This window comes from Erpetoichthys calabaricus, chromosome 11, assembly GCF_900747795.2.
Source record: "Erpetoichthys calabaricus chromosome 11, fErpCal1.3, whole genome shotgun sequence".
NCBI lineage: Eukaryota > Metazoa > Chordata > Cladistia > Polypteriformes > Polypteridae > Erpetoichthys > Erpetoichthys calabaricus.
The window spans coordinates 22,909,987-22,923,821 of NC_041404.2; positions in this window are offsets into that span (position 1 = coordinate 22,909,987).

Consider the following 13,835-nt stretch of genomic DNA (forward strand, 5'->3'; position numbering starts at 1 on the left):
GACATGTTGCTCCTCTCCTGTTAGCTGTGGTAGACAAGCCACCATTACCCGCTGTGAAAACGTCATTTGCATTCTTGGGAATACTTTCCATGGTTAATGGCAACTGTCTACATTCCTTCTTTGCCTTTCCTTGGTATCGTTGTGTGTTGTCAACCTTTCTTGGTTGGCACTTCCTCCCTTGACTGCTTTCCCATAAAGCCTGCTTCTCAGACTCTGCCATTCTAAGGCATGTTGTTTGCATCCTGGCCACTTTTTGGCTACCACCAGTGGTATACAAGCCTACTGTTACTCACTGTGAAAACAACATTCATCACTCAATCACCTTCTCATAATGCTGTTTCTCAATTGTGTCATTTCAGGGCGCATTGCTCACCTCCTGTCCACTTTTTGACTACCACCAGTGATAGACGAACCTCCATTACCCACTGTGGAAACATCATTTGTATTCTTGCGAATATTTCTCGTGTTTGAAGGTGACCATCAGAGTTCCTCCATCGCCTATCCTCAGTACCCTCCTGTGTCTCATCCTGTCTCTCTTGACTGTATTCCCATAAATCCTGCTTCTCAGGCTGTCATTTTGAGGCACATTGCTTGCCTCCTGTCCAATTTAGACTACCACCAGTGGTATATGAGCTGCCTCCTTACCCGCTGTGAATACTTCTTGTGTTAGACATTGACTATCAGCATTCCTCCTTTGCCTTTCCCTTGGTATCCCAGTCTCTTTTGTGTTTGACTAAGCAACCAAAGTGAAACTAACCAATCAAACCAAAGCCAAATTGACTAATCAGATTGTTCCAAAGGACCAGACACATACACACACACACGCACGTGCACACACAGACGGTACCATTTTATTAAATGGTAGATTTATTTTATTCTTGAACTGCTGTAAAGTTTTAATTTCAGTTTAATTATGTAGTCATCTCTAATCGAATCAAACAAGCTTGGTGGACTGATTGGTCTCCTCTCACTTGCCAAGCGTCTTATAGTCATATGAAAGTCTGATACCCATCTCAGCTCCTATGATCTGTCCATCTCTAATTTCTATCTTGTCCACTTCATTAGTCCATTTTGGCTGCTTTCCACAGAGGACAGAGACGACAGGACTTGATAGTGACAGAAACCATGAAAGCACTAACAGCTTGCTGGCATTGTAATGTCATTCTTTATTCCCCAACCGGTTGTCACCTTACCTCTAATAAACACAGACATGGCAGGCCTCCTGGATTCCTCTTTGTTGTTTCCATGCAATTACGAATTTAAAAGTGGCACAACTAATAGATGAAGGCAGGAAGCAATAAAATCTTGTTTCATAGAGCCATCAAGACACAAAGAGACAAAAGGAGGAAGATGGAAAAGTTGACAAAGAGTGAGAAAGAAACCAAAGAGGTGGAGAGAGAGAGAGAAAGCAGGGTCATTGGTGCTTCAGCAGGTCAAAGCTGCAGGAAATGGTCAATAATAAGTCAAATCAGGCATGGGAATGTGTTCTGGTTATTTTTAATTCGGCCCACTCATAATTAAAGAAAGAAGTATAATAAAAAATCATGGACGTCTGCTGCAAGCTTGTCCACCCCTCTTTCAGTTCAAGATTCCTGTGCCATTACCAGGTGATGGCCAGGAAAAGGGTGGATTGAGGTCTGGGAGCCCCTGGTTGACGTCATTCCCTTTAGCTTTGTGGGATTCATTCATCATCATTGGTTCCTACACGCTTTATTGACAGAATACAGTAGAAGGGATTTACTTGGCTTGGTGGGGTTGACATGAGCAGAGCTGTGTGCCATCAATTCATATCCAGGCATATAAACAAGTGTGAATTTGCCATTCATTAAAACATTTCAAACATTGCAGAGAGGAATATGGTGAAAGGCAGACTGAGTGCAATTTAACTAGAGTTGTGAAAGTAAAGGATTTACATTTAAAATTCCATGCACACTGCTGTATGCCATACCTCATGCATCACTAGAAATTACAGGCCTTTAAAAGTCACAGTGTGCTATTATACGCTGGGGACTATTAGGTCAAAAACAGAGCAGCAGCCCCTTAAATGCCAGCGCATTCTTTCAGACATGCTGCTTGCGAATTGGTGGCTTTGTAAAAGGCGGTGCAGATCCACCTCCTCATCTGCTGCCCCTTGGCAGAACACATGGTTCCAGTAGGCCAGAAAGTTCAAATCTAGCATGTGTTTACAGATTCACTGAGACCTTTATGTGAGAATGTTTTGCACCCCTTGATTCTTTAACTGATAGCAGCAATTCCCTGAATTCTATCTATACATGCAGTAAAAATGTTGTGTTTGTGTGTCATGCGATTACTTACAGACCACTGGGGCTAGAACCTTGATCTTGATCTTAATCAAAAGCTTATGATGTGATACGTGCTGGTGAAGCAAAAAAAAAATGGGTTAAGCAACCTTCCCAAAGTTATCAGGGTTTGTGTCTTTCTTATAACAAACTGCTTGAGAGGTTGACATGGCAGAAAGAAAAAGAACAGTGGCGACATCTGCTGAGCATGAAGTGCATTGCTGAGGCCCCTTATAGCAATAACATGAAGAACAGTAGCACTATCTGCTAAGCGTCAAGCTCAACAAAGACAAGAGAGTGTAACTGCAGGCTGCAATACCTATGAGGTCAGTCGCGTAACAACCCAATATCATGTGACACCCACAATGTCAGCAGGCCTGGCACCAGGGAGTCGTTTAGCCGGGCCAATGCTGCATTCCATTTGCCTTAGGTGTCGGAACTTGGAATGACATCACACTGAGTTGACCACATTCCAGGAAAACACTGAGAAAAGCAATATGGACACCTCCAGGAAAACCTTTGTTGTGTTTGCTCTTTCAGAATACACACAACCGCTGAACAACACATTACTTGGTATTGTGCACATCCAAACATTGCTACAACATGTCCACAGACAGAGGATGAACATTACTGTGTGTATGACTGATTTGATGTGACACAAATAGACAGAAGTGCTAATAAGCAGTATAATACTACAGCTTTCACTAAAGTTTGCGGTGTACGTCGCCACTTTGGATCGACATTGTGATCAGAATTTGGGACAAACTCAGCCTTGACAGACCAGCCCCAAGTTTCTAAGCAGGAAATTCTGACTTCCCAGTTCAAATGGAACACAGCATGAGCTTCCCCAAATATCATGTCATGTTCCCCTGTTGGGCACTGCCAGTGAGGCGATGAAGTGATTGCCACAGGCAGAACTTTGGTGAGGGTGGCATTGTCATATAACATTTTTTTTACATTATGGACTAATTAAAAAATTAAATGTGAACCTTAATAATTAAAACCCATCCAGTTCCTTATCTATATATCTCTTACAAATAAGGGTGCCAGAATGGTTCTTCAGATCAATACCATAGTGGGGGAACTCTTATTTATTTAGATAGTTAACATATAACAGAAATATCAATGTACTTGCTGTGCTACCCATCTAAGATTGGTTGAAATCTAAGTAATCACGTTAGACCATAGCTTGTAGTGCACCATTCATGGGCATGTGTGTAATTTGTAATGTGTGTCGTAATGAAATGCATTGCATTTGTCATTCCAACAGATGGTGCATCTCAAACATTTGTTGCAGTAAAAAGCATTGCTGGAATGATACATGCAGTGCAGATGTCTCTGTTATATGCATTTTGGTATGGGATTGCTAAAAGCAGTGGTAAAGTTTGTGATGCACCATCTGTTGGAATGACAAATGCAATGCATTTTATTACTACAAATGTTTGTGATGTGCCATTTGTTGGAATTGACATATCAACCCTGCTTTCAGGTGCAGTGTTAGGTACTGGCCCAACACTGTTTCAGCCGTGGAATGGCCAAATGGAGGAGGCAGCTTGATGGATGAGGTCTCCAGGAGTCTAAAATTATCCAAATCTTATTATGTGATATCATCTACTGTTAGATTCTGCTCCGTACTTCAAAAAAAAAATTTATTTTTTATTGAGGATTTGTTCTGTTCTGTGTATTGTATTGTATTGACCCCCTTCTTTTGACACCCACTGCACGCCCAACCTACCTGGAAAGGGGTCTCTCTTTGAACGGCCTTTCCCAAGGTTTCTTCCATTTTTCCCTACTTGGTTTTTTTGGGAGTTTTTCCTTGTCTTCTTAGAGAGTCAAGGATGTGGGGGCTGTCAAGAGGCAGAGCCTGTTAAAGCTCATTGCGGCACTTCCTGTGTGATTTTGGGCTATACAAAAACAAACTGTATTGTATTGTATTGTACATGCTGGATATTTAGGACTTTATCCTAACACCCACCAACCCAGCATTTCAAAAGTATCCCTTACCATTTCCTTCTGGACCCATACCATCCATCCACCCCAATCCCCCCCCCCCCCCCCCCCCCCCCCCCCGATCGCTGTACTTCTGAGGTTAGTTAGACCCATCTCTGAGCCAGGTCTGAATATCAGTCACAAAACACCCCTGAAATGCTCAGTTCCATAATTGTTAAGACTGGGATTGTGGGAGGATTACCTGACTCAGAGGGTGTTCCGTGACTGATGATGTGGGCATTACCAAATGGGGAATGCAGTTAGGCCCATCTCGACAAAAACAGACAAGTTCCTGTGCTGAACTGTGCTCCTGTTCTCACACCAAACTGATTGTTACGATTGCAAAATGCAGTGCTACACACAGTGATGACAACATCACCTGAGCGTCAAGCCAAACACGGAAGGCGCTTTAGTGATGAATAATGACCAGAGACGTAAGCCTGAATATACAGTGCATCCGGAAAGTATTCACAGCGCATCACTTTTTCCACATTTTGTTATGTTACAGCCTTATTCCAAAATGGATGAAATTCATTTTTTTCCTCAGAATTCTACACACAACACCCCATAATGACAACGTGAAAAAAGTTTTCTTGAGGATTTTGCAAATTTATTAAAAACAAAAAAATTTAGAAAGCACATGTACATAAGTATTCACGTTTCGTGACTGACATTCAGTCCTGACTCTGAGATGGGTCTAACTAACCTCAGAAGTACAGCGATCTGCAATTACACTATGTTGGGGGGGGAGTACTTTTGAAATGCTGGGTTGGTGGGTGTTGGGATAAAGTCCTAAATATCCTGCATGTACCTAACACTGCACCTGAAGCAGGGTTGATATGTCAATTCCAACAAATGGCACATCACAAACATTTGTAGTAATAAAATGCATTGCATTTGTCATTCCAACAGATGGTGCATCACAAACTTTACCACTGCTTTTTGCAATCCCATACCAAAAGGCATATAAAAGAGACATATGCACTGCATGTGTCATTCCAGCAATGCTTTTTACTACAACAAATGTTTGTGATGCACCATCTGTTGGGTATAAATCAAGCCGGATCAGTCACCGGTGCCCTGTCATCATGCCTTAAGGATATGTCACATTACACAACATTTCCAGTGATTTGCAGTCACAGACATCCGTTACATAATATTATGAGTCATGTAGTTTGACATACCTAGCAGCTCCTTTTATTAAGGTGGATACTACTCAGATGGCGAAGTCTTGTTTTCTCTGTACAGAACAATACAATGACAGTTAAACTGCATATAAAATGACTGAGTAAATTCTCAGGAACACCTGCACACCCGCTTGTCCGTGCAATTATCTGATCAGCCAATCATGTGGCAGCAGTGCAATGCATAAAATCATGCAGATGAAGGTCAGGTGCATCAGTTAATGTTCACATTATACACCAGAATGGGAAATAAATGTGATTTCAGTCCTTGCATGAATACCAGATGGGCTGGCCTGAGAGTTTTTGTAACTGCTGCTCTGCTGGGATTTTTATGCACAGCAGTCTCCAGAGTTTCTCAGAATGGTGTGAAAAAGAAAAAACAACCAGTAAGCAGAAGTTCTATGGACTAAAAAGCCTTGTTAATGAGAGAGGTTAAAGGAGAATGGCCAGACTAGTTTGAGCTGACAGAAAGGCAACAGTTAATCAGATAACTATTCTGTACAACTGCGGTGAGCAGAAAAGGACCACAGAATGCACAACACGTCCTTGAGGTGGGTGGGCTACAACAGCAGAAGGCCACATTGAGCTGTACTCCGGTCAGGCAAGAACAGAAAACTGAGGCTGTAATGGGAACAGGCTCATCAAAAGAGAAAAAACGCAGCCTGGTCTGATGACTTTTGATCACTGCTGTGGCATAAAGATGGCAGGGAGAGAATTTGGCACCAGCAGCATGAATCCATGTGCCCAACCTGCCTTGTGTTAACAATCCAGGCAGCTGGTGGTGGTGTGATGATGCAGGGAATGTTTTCATGGCACACTGTGGGCCTGTTAACACTAATCCATCTTCACTTGAGTGTCTCTGCCTATTTCAGGATTATTGTTGACGGTGTACATCCCTTCATGGCCACAATTTACCCATCTTCATATAGCTACATCCATCATGATGATGTACTATGTCACAAAGCAAAAGTCATCTCAGGCTGATTCCATGACCATGACAATGAGTTCAGTGTTCTTCAGTGGCCTTCCCTGTCATTGGATCTGAATCCAATACAACAACTTTAGGATGTGGAAGTACGGGAAAACCGCAGCCCGACATAAGCAGAGATTGTGTGATGCAATCATGACAACATGGACCAGAAACTCAAGTGAATGTTTCCAACATCTTGTGGAACACGTGTCACAAAGAACTGAGGGTGTTTGAGAGGACAAAGAGCCCCACCCAGTATTAGTTTAGTGGTTCTAAGAATTTGCTCAGTAAGTGTATGCATACAGTACTCAATTTTAAAATATGTTAATAAACAAGTGTAGCAGGGTGGTAGCAGCAGTTAGCACTGCCTTATGGATTCAGCATCTTAGGTTCAAACTCAGCTCTTTAACTTATCCACAGTTTCTTCAGAACGCTTACATTTAGAGTTTAATTTGCCATTAGGTCATTTTTTCTTGTTCATCCATTTTGTCCTTGTTTTGCTTAGATATTACACTTTCAATTTAGCTTTAGCTGTCAGACAAATGTCCTCATTGATTGCTCTAGAACCACATGAAGTGTGTGGTAGGTTCAATGATAACAACACATTAAGTCTCTGAGGCTACAAATCAAGTAAGATCCATCACCAGTGCCCAGGAGCAGACCGGGTCTCAACACTGGTGACGAGGTCAACCCGCTCGGCCCATTATTCATTGTAATTTTCTTAAAATTTGTGATGAGTATGCGGCTCGCTACTTGCTATGAGCCTATGATATGAACTCTATCTAAACTGTTGTCACACTTAATCTGTACACAGTTGTTTATCTCGGGCATAACGTGAGCTACCACAGCTATGCTGATGACATGCCACTGAACTTATCAATAGCTCCTGATGACCCCAACTCTCTTGATTCACTGACACAATGTCTTACTTGTGTTTCCGAATGGATGAATAGTAATTTTCTCAAACAATAATGGCAATAATGGTTATAATGAAGTTATTAGAAATAAACTTGATGCATTAGGATTAAAAGTCAAGATGGAGGTAAAGAATTTAGGGGTAACTGTTGACTGTGACCTGAATTTTAAATCACATATTCATCAGACCACTAGGACAGCATTTTTTCACTTAAGAAATACAGCAAAAGTTAGACCTCTTATAACATTGCAAGATGCTGAGAAATTAGTTCACGCGTTTGTTTTCAGTCGACTAGATTACTATAATGCACTCCTCTCAGGACTACCCAAAAAAGACATAAATCGTTTGCAACTAGTGCAGAATGCAGCTGCTAGAATCCTAACTAGGAAAAGAAAATCCGAGCACATCACCCCAGTTTTGATGTCACTACACTGGTTACCTGTGTCATTCAGAATTGACTTTAAAATACTGCTTATGGTTTACAAAGCCTTAAATAATCTCACTCCATCTTATATTTCAGAATGTCTTTCACCTTACACTCCAAATCGTAACCTTAGATCTTCAAATGAGCGTCTACTTAGAATTCCAAGAGCTAAACTTAAAAGAAGTGGTGAGGCGGCCTTCTGCTGTTATGGACCTAAAATCTGGAATAGCCTGCCAATAGGAATTCACCAGGCTAATACAGTAGAGCACTTTAAAAAACTGCTGAAAACACATTACTCTAACATGGCTTTCTCATAACTTAATTTTAGTTTAATCCTAATGCTCTGTATATTCAATTAATTATCATAACTATTCATGGTGGCTCCAAAATCCGTTCTAACCCCTGCTCTATCTTCTGTTCTTTTTCTGGTTTTCTGTGGTGGTGATTTGCGCCACCAACACCTAATCAAAGCTCCATAATGTCCCTACATGTGATCGTCATCATCAAGTCCTTTCATGGGAACCCTAAATATAATGAGGACTGATTGAGGTCATTTATGTTAGGTAGAATGCCTAGAGGGGGCTGGGTGGTCTCGTGGCCTGGAACCCCTGCAGGTTTTATTTTTTTCTCCAGCCGTTTGGAGTTTTTTTTGTTTTTTCTGTCCTCCCTGGCCATTGGACCTTACTTTTATTCTATGTTAATTAGTGTTCTCTTATTTTAATTCTTATTTTGTCTTTTTTTTCTCTTTCTTCATCATGTAAAGCACTTTGAGCTACATTATTTGTATGAAAATGTACTATAGAAATATTGTTGTTGTTGTAGACACAAGTTAAAATTTGACAACATGCATAGAAATAAAATTTAATGAAAAATAAAAATTTAGTAACACAGCTTACACGTTATTAGAGTACATGTCAAATGTCAATGTCATGTCCAAGTGCCAGCACCCTAGTAGGCTAGTAGCTGCTCATTTACAATGGAATAAATGATAACCAAGGTTATAATGAAAACCTCACATGATTGAAATGTTCCATTAACTTAACGATAAACTATAAATGTTCCGTCCTAATATGAAAAATTCCTATCCTGTGCTTTATAACTTTATTTCATCATACTAAAAATCGCAGCTGAAAACCACTAATTATCGCTCACGCCAATGACCAGAGAACAATAAAATGCATAATCTAAACTAATTATTAGTACCAAAGAATTGAAATACTTGATATGAGATAAAATACAGTGGTGTGAAAAACTATTTGCCCCCTTCCTGATTTCTTATTCTTTTGCATGTTTGTCACACAAAATGTTTCTGATCATCAAACACATTTAACCATTAGTCAAATATAACACAAGTAAACACAAAATGCAGTTTTTAAATGATGGTGTTTATTATTTAGGGAGAAAAAAAATCCAAACCTACATGGCCCTGTGTGAAAAAGTAATTGCCCCCTTGTTAAAAAATAACCTAACTGTGGTGTATCACACCTGAGTTCAATTTCCGTAGCCACCCCCAGGCCTGATTACTGCCACACCTGTTTCAATCAAGAAATCACTTAAATAGGAGCTGCCTGACACAGAGAAGTAGACCAAAAGCACCTCAAAAGCTAGACATCATGCCAAGATCCAAAGAAATTCAGGAACAAATGAGAACAGAAGTAATTGAGATCTATCAGTCTGGTAAAGGTTATAAAGCCATTTCTAAAGCTTTGGGACTCCAGCGAACCACAGTGAGAGCCATTATCCACAAATGGCAAAAACATGGAACAGTGGTGAACCTTCCCAGGAGTGGCCGGCCGACCAAAATTACCCCAAGAGCACAGAGACGACTCATCCGAGAGGTCACAAAAGACCCCAGGGCAACGTCTAAAGAACTGCAGGCCTCACTTGCCTCAATTAAGGTCAGTGTTCACGACTCCACCATAAGAAAGAGACTGAGCAAAAACGGCCTGCATGGCAGATTTCCAAGACGCAAACCACTGTTAAGCAAAAAGAACATTAGGGCTCGTCTCAATTTTGCTAAGAAACATCTCAATGATTGCCAAGACTTTTGGGAAAATACCTTGTGGACTGATGAGTCAAAAGTTGAACTTTTTGGAAGGCAAATGTCCCGTTACATCTGGCGTAAAAGGAACACAGCATTTCAGAAAAAGAACATCATACCAACAGTAAAATATGGTGGTGGTAGTGTGATGGTCTGGGGTTGTTTTGCTGCTTCAGGACCTGGAAGGCTTGCTGTGATAGATGGAACCATGAATTCTACTGTCTACCAAAAAATCCTGAAGGAGAATGTCCGGCCATCTGTTCGTCAACTCAAGCTGAAGCGATCTTGGGTGCTGCAACAGGACAATGACCCAAAACATACCAGCAAATCCACCTCTGAATGGCTGAAGAAAAACAAAATGAAGACTTTGGAGTGGCCTAGTCAAAGTCCTGACCTGAATCCAATTGAGATGCTATGGCATGACCTTAAAAAGGCGGTTCATGCTAGAAAACCCTCAAATAAAGCTGAATTACAACAATTTTGCAAAGATGAGTGGGCCAAAATTCCTCCAGAGCGCTGTTAAAGACTCATTGCAAGTTATCGCAAACGCTTGATTGCAGTTATTGCTGCTAAGGGTGGCCCAACCAGTTATTAGGTTCAGGGGGGCAATTACTTTTTCACACAGGGCCATGTAGGTTTGGATTTTTTTTTCTCCCTAAATAATAAAAACCACCATTTACAAACTGCATTTTGTGTTTACTTGTGTTATATTTGACTAATGGTTAAATGTGTTTGATGATCAGAAACATTTTGTGTGACAAACATGCAAAAGAATAAGAAATCAGGAAGGGGGCAAATAGTTTTTCACACCACTGTACATTGCAATAATGTACTGTATATGCTAACCGAAATGTAGCAGTATCGAAACAGAAATTGGCAAAAGGCAGTTTTGACCAAATTCTTCGCTGCAACATTGTGTACTGACAACTGAAACAACTTGATGATGTAATATGGTATATTATATAGGACTATATAAATTGCAGCACTGGACAGATAATGTTTAGTAGTTTATTAATTTAGAAAATTAATTTTAATGTCAAACAGTAACCAGAACATAAAATTTATTTCATAAAACAGCCGGTCCATGACCAGACCAGAGTCTGTGGCCCACGGGCATTACCCAAATGCCCTAAAAGGCAGTCCACCCCTGCCAGTGCCTCCATCATCAGGCCTTAAAACCATATCACATTACATGATTTTTTCCAGTGATTTTCAGACTTCAGAGGCAGTCGTGCCAAGCTCCAGTGACTGCAGTCATTTAGTCTGATGTCACCTCGTGATTCCTCTCTGAAAAAACTGAACAAGTTTGATTTTATCTTTGGTCATAGGGGTTGGCTCTGTGTGACAACCAATGAGTACTCACCCTGAAGTACAAAGCATATAACGCAGCTACGAGGAATAAGGAAAGCGGGTGTTTTGGACCTCACATATGGAAGAGAATCTCGTCTGTCTGATGTCTTATGTTTTATATAGCACGACAAAATGGAAAAAAGAAATAAAGGAGCTGAGTGCAGCCGAATGTTCCATATCTGGAAAGTATTTGTACAGCACCGACTCCATCAGGCAGCACACTGTTGGCTGTCAGCAAAGGGGTGTGCTCACGATACATTGGAAATGAGAAAGCATGTGGGCAAGTCATTAAAAAGTTGTCAAATTTGACATACCCTGCAATTTCTAGCTGTGTAATCTGACATACTTGACAGAGTAGTGAAGTGTGTCACCCCCTTTGACTAGAAGTTGTGTAATGTGGCATCAGCTTTATGCCAGTACAAGATTCTTCTGGTCTCAAGGAGCTTGTCACTTTCACCAAACATAACTTTTGCATTATTTCCATGCAGTTTGTCTTTTGACTCATCTGGCCACAGCACAAGAGTCTTGTGTTTCATTAAAGTGTAAACAGATTCTTTTCACTCAAGCAGCCCTTCATTCACAAGTTGTCACCACTGGAATCCCAGGACCACAATTTAAGTCCACACCCATCCCAGAGTGTAGAAAGAAGCCACCTTAGACAATCGAGCCAAAGAAGGAGTCCATGAGCTCAAGTGACTAATCAGACTCCTGACTGCTCTTCTGCACGGTGGGCTCACCCCGTCTGAGCCCCGCTACACACGTTTTTCCTATTTAGGAATGTTTTTGTTAGACAGAAGGAGTTTTCTTCTGCCTGTTTTTCTAGGAAGGCTTTTATATGTTGCATATCACAGTCAGAGGGGCCAGAGATAACAGACCTGCATGCTGCTTTGGGCTTTTTAGACTTTTATGAGACTCTAATGAGGTAACTCAATAAAATGGCCACTCCCTGAATTGTTTTATTGATACATTAATTTTTTATAGCGTACATTGGTTTATTTTATTGTGTATTAATGGATTAGGAGTCTTCCCAGACTGATCTTTTTTTTCTATTATTTTTGAGTATATGTTACCACAGACCAAAGTGCGTATGCCCACATCTTGAAACTGTCATGATCTCTAGTCTATTTTGGAATGTATGAAGTATTTTTACTCTTTTGATTATATTTTTATTTATTTTCACATTTATTTGATTGATGTTTATTAGATAATAAAAGATTTATTATTCAAATAAGGCCCAGTTAAACAAGAAGCTCTAAAGAGCACAAAAAAAAACACAGAAGGCAATGCCTTCAAAATAGCAATCCCAGCTCCATTATGGAATCCCAGAGGCAAAGTCAAAAATAAATAAGTAAGTATGTAAGTAAATAAATGAATGAATTAATTAAAAGAACAAAAGGGTCACAAAAGTCATAAAATCAAAACAAAAAAAAAAAAAAGCAATAGACACAGGAGAACTCACCCCTACCGCTACAAGCGCATTCACAATGAACCGCAAGGGACTGTGAGTTTCTCTGAGCCTTTATAAGGCTGAGGGCAGTCACTTGATGGTGATGGGCAGGTGGCCCCGCCTCTTGGGGAGGTACCCTCAAAACATATGTAACATAAAAGAAGATATATACAGTAGGTACATAGAAGCTAAATGACCAACAACAAAATTTATTTATATAGCACATTTTCATACAAAAAGTAGCTCAAAGTGCTTTACATAATGAAGAAAAGAAAAATAAAAGACAAAATACAAAATTAAAATAAGATAACATTAGTTAACATAGAAAAGGAGTAAGATCCAATGGCCAGGATGGACAGAAAAAACAAAAAAAAACTCCAGAAGGCTGGAGAAAAAAATAAAATCTGTAGGGGTTCCAGGCCACGAGACCGCCCAGTCCCCTCTGGGCATTCTACCTAACATAAATGAAAATAGTCCTCTTTGTAGTTAGGGTTCTCATGGAGTCACTTGATGCTGATGGTCATACAGACTTCTGGCTTTTAATCCATCCATCACTGTTGGAACATCATGGAGCTTTGGGTAGATGGTGGTGGCGCAAGTAGATTACTTGTTAATATGAAGGATTCACAGGTCTTGTACTAAATATGGAATACCAAGAGAAATGTGTCCAAGTGTTTCACCTCAGACCACTCCAAAGTGAAGTTCTGCTAGTCGGTCACATTGCACACTGGTGCTTTGTAAGTGTTATGAAGACCCAATGAAATGCTATATAATAGTAAATGGCATTTTTGCAGTACCTAAACTAAAATGTTACCAAAATTCTTACCTGCAAGTCCAACCAACTTGCAACAGGTCACGATTCTCCAGTGCCATGACAAGCAAGAAAGTGTTGACATGCAGAACTTACTAGTGGCAGTATTGTCACACGAACAGCATTCAGTCATATTTTTACTTGCATATTTGCCCAGAATGTTGATGTATACATAAACTGTAACTGTGTGTAATGATGGACTGACATCCAACATGCTCTCTGGTTCCCCATGTCACTGTTAATTAAAAACAGTAGGTTCAAAATTTGTAACTGGATTAGGCTGCTTTGGATTTAGGGTTGGGAGGCATGGTGGCACAGTGGTAGTTCTGCTGCCTCGCAGTTAGGAGACCCGGGTTCACTTCCTCCCTGCGTGGAGTTTGCATGTTCTCCCCGTGTCTGCGTG